Source organism: Musa acuminata, chromosome BXJ3-5, assembly GCF_036884655.1.
Source record: "Musa acuminata AAA Group cultivar baxijiao chromosome BXJ3-5, Cavendish_Baxijiao_AAA, whole genome shotgun sequence".
Lineage (NCBI taxonomy): Eukaryota > Viridiplantae > Streptophyta > Magnoliopsida > Zingiberales > Musaceae > Musa > Musa acuminata.
The window spans coordinates 40,438,952-40,446,937 of NC_088353.1; the positions used below are offsets into that span (position 1 = coordinate 40,438,952).

Here is a 7,986-nt window from a genome sequence, read left to right on the forward strand (position 1 = left end):
AATTGTGGTAAGTTATCTGTTCATCCATTTGGGTGAACACATGGATGAACATAGTGCATGAGACTCCCACAGCAGGACTTTTAGACGAGCCTGTTAACACAAAATCTAATGCTCATGTAACACATTTTGAACTCTGATCTTTCATATCACAAAGGAACAACATTATACGTACATTACTCTTTTTGATAGTTCGGCAACTTAGAAGTCATTTGATTAAATAATAACATAATAAGAAAATTACAAGTTTACTGCATCAGAGAATGACAGAAAAGAATTCACAAAATAAATGAGGCTTGTTCTTAGTAATGGAAACTTGAAAAGAAGCATCTAAGAGACATGATCTTAGTTAACAAAATGATATGTCCAAATAAGCGTAGGCTATTTGTACACAAACAGTTGCTGCAACAATTAAAAATTGGTTGATGTTTCTAACGGCCACGCCCTCGACCACGTCCCAGAGGCCTCCCTGTTTTGCGATCAACAAAAGACAGTAAGACAAAAGCTGAGCTGATCGATGTTTAAGCAATCATGTGTAGGAAAAGGGTCCAAAGAAAAGTATACCAGCGGTAGGTTTCTTACGCTTGACCCGAGGTGTTTCCTCAACCAGTAGTGTCTCGAGGTTCAAGCTGTCGGGTAAGATGTAGTATCGAATGTTGTTACCTCTCACGCTGAGGTGATCAAGAGTAACTGGGATTTTTCCCTTCACTGTAAGTTTCAGTCTTCAAGTGTGTATTCATGCTGATATCAACGCCTGTAAGAATCAAAAAGGTATTAGATATTGCTCAACTGCCCAAAACAACAGTGAGGGCAGTTTGACTAATCAATCAGGAAGCTGTATCTACCAGGTTGGCATGACAACATATCCGCTACACCTCAAATATTTGAACTGACAGTCAAGAATGTAATCAACTTGCAAAACAACTTACTGCTAACATAAGAGTATCATCTTGCAATATCCACAGGAAACCTATCCTCATGGAAATGATACCAGAAAGGATAAAACATATTAGGTATAGGAGCATTACTTGAGAAATGAAATTAGTATGATGGGTGTTGCATCCATGCCATGTTACTAGAAAGTAGATTTCATTTTCTAAGTCTACTTATAAATAATTAAGTGATTAAGTGTAATTTTTCACCCATGTTCATTCCTTTTTTTTGGCATTTCAGTTCCGTTCTCTTAGGGAAGATAGCCAGAAATGAATGTTCAAAATCAAATATCCTAATATAGTTAAATTACTCCAGATATTTACTTGTTTTCAAATTTATTCTTGATTTTTGGGTCCATAAGTAGAAAATGAATAAGAAGCATGACCAAACAACATATAAAATGCTATTTTTCATAAATCATACATCAAATATACCAGCAATAGGCTATTTAAGCATTACTATTAGTAAAGCCCTCTCTTGTTCCTGGTCCATCAAATGGACAAAAAAAAATCCTTCCTAACTTGGCAGAGGAGATAAATGCTATAAATTTTCCAGTCAAAGTAACACTGACAATAACTGATCACTGCAGATCAACCAACATGTGTACTCATGCTTTCACCAGTACCTCCAAAATCACAGCCATCTAAAAAATCTTCTTGTGACTTCAAAGATGCTCATCACTTCCAGCTAAGAGTTCCTCTATGGTCCAATCCTAACTTCTTTCCGTTCACCACATTCTATGCTTTAATCAAAATGCACCTAAATCAGTCATTCTAGATACAAATGCACAATCTCAAATTCTTAATACTGCACAGATACAGACACTAATCAAATTTGAATGCAAATCCAAGTGTCTCATAAAATGAGAAAGAAAGAAGATTTGAGGACAAGTCATCGTTTCCAAAAGCGCTAGGTGCCAAAATGATGCCAAGGTCCCAAAACGTCCAAGGCACTTGGCACTCGCTTATGTACTCGCTCGAGGAAAGCAAAGCGCTCCAGAATATTAAAATATAAAAAAATATATAAGAAAGAAGGTGAGAGAAGGAGAAGAGGAGTAACCAATGGCTATGGAGAAAGGTGGGGAAGGAGAGGGCGACAAAGGAAGCTACGGACGAAGACGACAACGGGGGAGGAAGCTGTGGATGAAGGCAGCGTTAGCAGAGGAAGCTGCGAACGAAGACAACGACAACAAAGGAAGCTACAGATGAAGGTGGCGACATCAGAGGAACTTGTGGACAAAGGTGGCAGCATTAGAGGAACCTATGGACGAAGGCGACGGCGAAGGCAAAGGAAGTTGTGGACGAAGGCATCAGTTGTGGAGGAAGCTTCGGGCGATGGCGACGAAGGGAGCTGCAGACAAAGGCATTGAATGTGGAGGAAGTTTCAGATGATGATGATGGCAGGAGCTATGAACGAAGGCGACGACAACAGGCGTAGGGTTTCACTTCAAAGACAAGGCACAGGGCTGGGTCGGGCTCGAGAGGGGGGGGAGGGAGTAGGTTTTGTGTTAGGGCACTTTATCAATTGAACCAACTTGCCTGTTCAATCGAACTAGGCACGAACCCAATTCATTCTTCACTCGGGCGCTTGGGCTCAAGCGAGCACCCGAGTGGCGCTTCATCGAAATGCCTCGCCCAGAGGTTGTGTGAGGCGCTCGAGCCACACCTGAGTGCCATTTTAAAACACTAGGACAAGTATAAAAACAATTAGAGATTTTAAAACTTTCATTGCAAAAATAACAAATATCAAGAAAAGTTCCCAACAAGAAATGAAAAAAAGAAACCACTTCTGATGTTATCATCTTAGTTGACATTTTTAAATCAATATTTAAATAGCTTGAAAACTATTGACCTATGCATAAGTACTATTAACAAGTCCATATGCATGACACTTCGTGGAATCTAGGTAAGCATTGATCTCTAGATAACAAGAAAGCAGCAAAGCAGATTTTTGTAACCTATCAACAGTGGTTATTGAACTCTTCTTTGACATCTAAAATCCACACCTCTAGAGTGAAGTGCTACTTCATTGTCCCAAAAGCAACAATAGCAGGAATTCATCAGAAGCTCAAACTGAGGAAACATCTAAAGGCCTTTCCTTAATTATTTTATCTTGTCTATGATTGTGATCTTAAGTTGGACTTATCACTTCCGTAAAACCACAGTCCATTGAAAGTATGGAAGCAAAGCCCATTAAGATCCTAGTGTCCACATGGAAATTGCAGTCTTTGCACTGCATCGATGAAGTTAAACACTGTTACTTAACTCAACAAATTCATCCTTCCCACTACAAGCTAGTTGATGATCTTCTTATATACAGTTGCATTATTGAGCAAAAGCCTTGAGGCCATAGAAAACCTGTTCCAGTGTGACTGAGGTGTTAAAGCCTTGAGTCATGTAAACAACCTTTTGTTGGCAGGTTGCAAAAAAGTATCCCGTCTTTTCAATAGTATAAATTAAAAATTAAAATTTTGAATAAACTAGTGGCAGTTATAGCTTATCAGAATGTGATGCATTGGATTTAGAGAAACATAATACAAAGACTGATGATAATGACCTGAATCCTTAAAGCTAACAATTTACCCTTGATGGATGTCTAGACCCAAAGCAGGATATTCCAAAACTGTTGCATTTGAATCAAAATTCTTTCCTATGGAAGAAATTAGTATTGTTATTCTGAGAACGAGCTGGAATCATTGTCCTATGAGCAAGATCAGGATCAGGATCAGTTTCTAATGTAAACAAAAACTATTTCCACTTCAGATATAACCATTTTCAACATGGGATGATACAATCATATGGTGCAATAGATCACTACTTGCATCAGCTATCGCATGCAACTTCCAGACTAGCCACCCGTAGGGAGTACAGACGCGTTCTTCCAACACCAGCCTCTAACTCTAGACATATTGGACCACCAGATATATTGAACACACAATGAGAAGCCTATGAAGCACCAACCCAAAACAACAACAAAAAAAACCATTTTTTTCTCCCTTGGCGAATAGAACGCCTGAAAAGAACCACACGAGTCAAAAACCCTAAACCCAAATTAGAAATCCATGAGCAGGAATTCACTAAAACCCCTAACCGAAGCAAACCGAGAAAAGAAGAACGAGAAGGGGGTACCTGCAATGATGCCATGGACGAGGGTTCCGTTCTCGAGCTCGATCGAGACGGTCTCATTGTTGAGCTTCATCAAAAACCTACAAGACTTTCCGAAGAAGGAGTTCCAAGATAGATGAGAGAAGCAACAACAACGACGAACAGGAAGTGGAAGAGGAGGAGAGAGGGATAGGGATCACCGGACGAGCTTCATCTTGGAGCGGAGACGAGGAGGAGAGCAGCGCCCGAGGCAGCGGAAGCTGAGCTCAGCGTTCCGGCAAGCGCGCGAGCGAGCGAGCTTAAGCACCCTTCTTCGGAGCGGGCCAGCCGTCCGATTTAGACGGACCAAATTATGATGGATGAATCTCGACCGCTGATTGCTTCAACTTCAAAGGCACATGGTGCTGACAAGGCCATCTACCAGGATGCCTCGTTATCTGGGGGTACTTAGCTGTCATATGACGTGTCTCCGAGCTACTTCTAAATATGCTGACGTGAGAATGGCAATAGAATAACCTATTTAAATGATGGATTGTATTAAATCTATCAATTTCTTTTAGTTAGATAAATCTAAAAATGCAGCTACAGCATCACTCAAGTCACAAACCCGTTCTTGAACTCATCCAAAGCCCCCCATGTTTGAAGAGGAAGAAGAGGAAGAAGAGGACAGGTGACTGGAAGCAGAGAGAGTACTGAGATGAGGAGCAGCTCCCCCTGCACTTTCTTTCGCTGGTTGCTTCCATTCCCTCTATTATAAGCAGCAGTAGGCTATCTCATGACACCATCACAAAACTAGGCGTCAATAACCATGACTGTTTAAGGTGGCACTCTCATGGCCAGTACCACAGTAATCCATGAAAGCTCTCTCCCTAGGCTTCGACTTCTACTGATCAGATAGGTCGATGGACAAAACATCTCTGTTGTAAGTTTCACCTGATGCTGAGGAACCATTTATAGATGCAGTTTATGTATGCAAGAGCTCCTGTGGTAGCTCCTGCTTCAGCTTCTCCTATCCCTAATAAGATTGGCTTCTCTCTTCTTCTTCTTCTTCTTCTTCTTCTTCTTAGGCTCTTGAATCCTAGTTGAGTTTTATCTGGTCACCACAATGTGGATCTCATCTTAGGCTCTTGAATCCTGTTGAGTGTTAGATTTCATCTTTTGGTAGCCAGAGGAGAATCAATTGCTCTGTGCCCCCTGTTTATTATCTTGGAGTGGACAATCATGATGATGCAAACTTGCATATCCTGGTGGTGTGATTTGAAGCCAATTTCCAGACAAGTATGTTTACATGAACTTCCTGTAAAATCTCCTTCAGCTTAAACTGGTCCCAAAGCCAAGTTGAAAGCTTAAAAGAAAGAGATAGGACTGCCATAGCATGGTTCATTTCAAGAAGTAAACAAGGTGCTCCAAATGTTTTCAACCAAGGATGTAATCTTTGGCTAATTTGTGTCAGCATAAATATACATTTATATCATTAGCAAAAGCATGAAGAACTCCTTTTGAAATCCCATAGTGTCATAAAACTACCACAGGTAATGCAGTCATATTTCTAGAGACAGCAGGTGAAGGTTCAACTTCAAATATCAAACTCATTCTGAATTGGAAGTCTGAAGGTTTCCATGGCCATGCATGCTGTGTGGTAAATATACATGTGCAGAGCCACTGGTTACACTTCTAAAAGCTTCTTCAGCCCTTGAAATATATCACAATGTTTTCTATGGATCATGTTGCCTAAATTTGAGTTAATATTCCAAACCTCTGTCATACATGTATTAAGGAAGACTAGGAAAGATAACCACAGTTCTGAGGCTGAAAACCTGGCATCACACTCTTCCTAGGCTTGCTTAAAGATATTTTACTGGTCCTCCTACATTGCAACCATTTCAGTCTTTAAGCAATAACATTTTCCTGTAATTGGTAGGACTTTAATGTACTTCTTGACAAGATCAATGACCAAAACATTTAGCTGATACTGTAGCATTCTCCTCACATCTCAGCCCAAAAAGCAGCAAAAAATGCACCAAGAAAAGAAATCAGAAACCACAAACTAGTCAACATAAATTGTGAAGATATTCAAGATCAGTGCTGACATCTCTATTTCTGAGAAAATGCTGAACTCTGATGCCACAGGTCATTTTAGCCTGTAAATGCATTGTTTAATCCATTAATCACATTTAGCTTTGCAAGCACACAGAAATCTGACTCAGCCAGGTACATATCAAACAGGTTCTTTTGGCAATTAATGGACACAGATATGCTGAGTATATATGCTGCCAAAAAAGTCATAAGTATGCTATAAATGCTGCAACAATGACAATATTTCCACTGAATTGACAAATCAATCCATCTCTTCAAATAATGAACAACTGTCTCAGCATGTACTTGATGCTGAAGACTCATCTTAGATATCTCTTAATCTTCAGATGTAGAAACAAAAAGTATAGTATATTTGAAAGATTAGTAGTCTGCAAAATCCCATTTCTGAAAGCAAAAAGTAAAAACCAACTTCTGTTAAAGAAGACTATTGGGTCATTGTTGTACAAAACATAATCAAGTTCTGAAACCCTCATCCTATGAACAGTAGCAAAAAAGCAACAAGCTTCTTGAAACCAGCCATCATCTGAACCATTAGCTGTACATCAAAGTAGGGTTATGTACAACATACTCTCAAAACAAATATCCAAAACTATACTGAGCTACTTAAATTTGCAATGATAAGTTAATCTTTAAGCTGGACAAGTAAAATGAAAATAATTTGTAAGGAAAAGAAACCGTCTTAAAATTTTCTTGCATGGAAATAGCAGCTTGTATAAATCAAATATGGGCATACGACACACTAGCTGAGTGATCCTTACCATCCACACATGAGCATGACTACATCAAATCTTCCACCATTCATGCACACAAAGTTTACTTGCATACAAGAACCAATTATCTGATACCTGTGAGCTTGCAGATGATCAACTGATAGCAGCCCAGCTTGATTGTTGTAGATGAAAACAAGAAATCGTGCAACTGATATGTATCTTGAAAATCCAGTAAAAAAGACTAATATATATCACAGATCACCTACTCTCTCTAGAACGTACATTGATCATGACTATAAGTTAGAAAAGAAGTAAGATTCACTGAATCGAAATTGACAAACCACAGAGTCCAAATGAACAACAGTTCAATGAAAGAAAGACAGCATATAACTACAGATAAATAATACATATAGCTGAAAATGAAGAGATCGGACCAAGACGCTTGATTCCCCAAGGAAGTAGAGAAGAGAAGCAATTGATGCTTTCCTTGACTTAGCAAAGGAGGTTTTGTCCATCAGCATTCATTATAAAGCCATCATCCTCTCTTCTCCTCCTTTTACTCGATAAAGACTCTACCTCCTCCCCCCCAGTTCTACCATGCTTGTAGGGGTGCAATGATGACTGGCCAAATGAAGAGAAGAGATGGGTGATGGTGGTGGTGGGGAGGCCATGATTGGTGTTGAGAGGAAAGGTGAAGAAGACGAAGATTTCCCAAGCAGCTGGTAATGTTGGTAGTACTCTTTCTTTCCATTATCACATGGGACAACTATCCTGAAACCCATTAAAACCCTCTCCTAACTCTTCAAGTGGGAAGCTGATGTTATCCTTACAGAGTAACTGCCATGTTGGTTCTGACTAATATCCCCATGCTAAAGGGTGCAAACATACACACACACACACACACAGAGAGAGAGAGAGAGAGAGAGAGAGAGAGAGGGGGGGGGGGGTGGTGGGAGGGAACTAAAAACAAGGATTGGTGTAATGATGGGCTAAGCAAAAGAAACTACACAAAAGCAAAGCAACACTTGGGCTACTGTGTCAGGAGAGATGGGATGAACATGGGAAAGATTCATGTGGCAGGAACTCTAGATACAGAAAGCAGCTCTTTATTTCGGACTTTGAAGAAAGGCAGAAGCGGCGACAGT

At 39.9% G+C, this 7,986-nt stretch overlaps 1 pseudogene; it reads right to left on the reverse strand.

Moving 5' to 3' along the window:
• Window positions 1-261: 261 nt before the first annotated feature.
• LOC135638930 (small nuclear ribonucleoprotein SmD1b-like) lies at window positions 262-7,756 on the reverse strand (annotated as a pseudogene).
• Window positions 7,757-7,986: the final 230 nt, after the last annotated feature.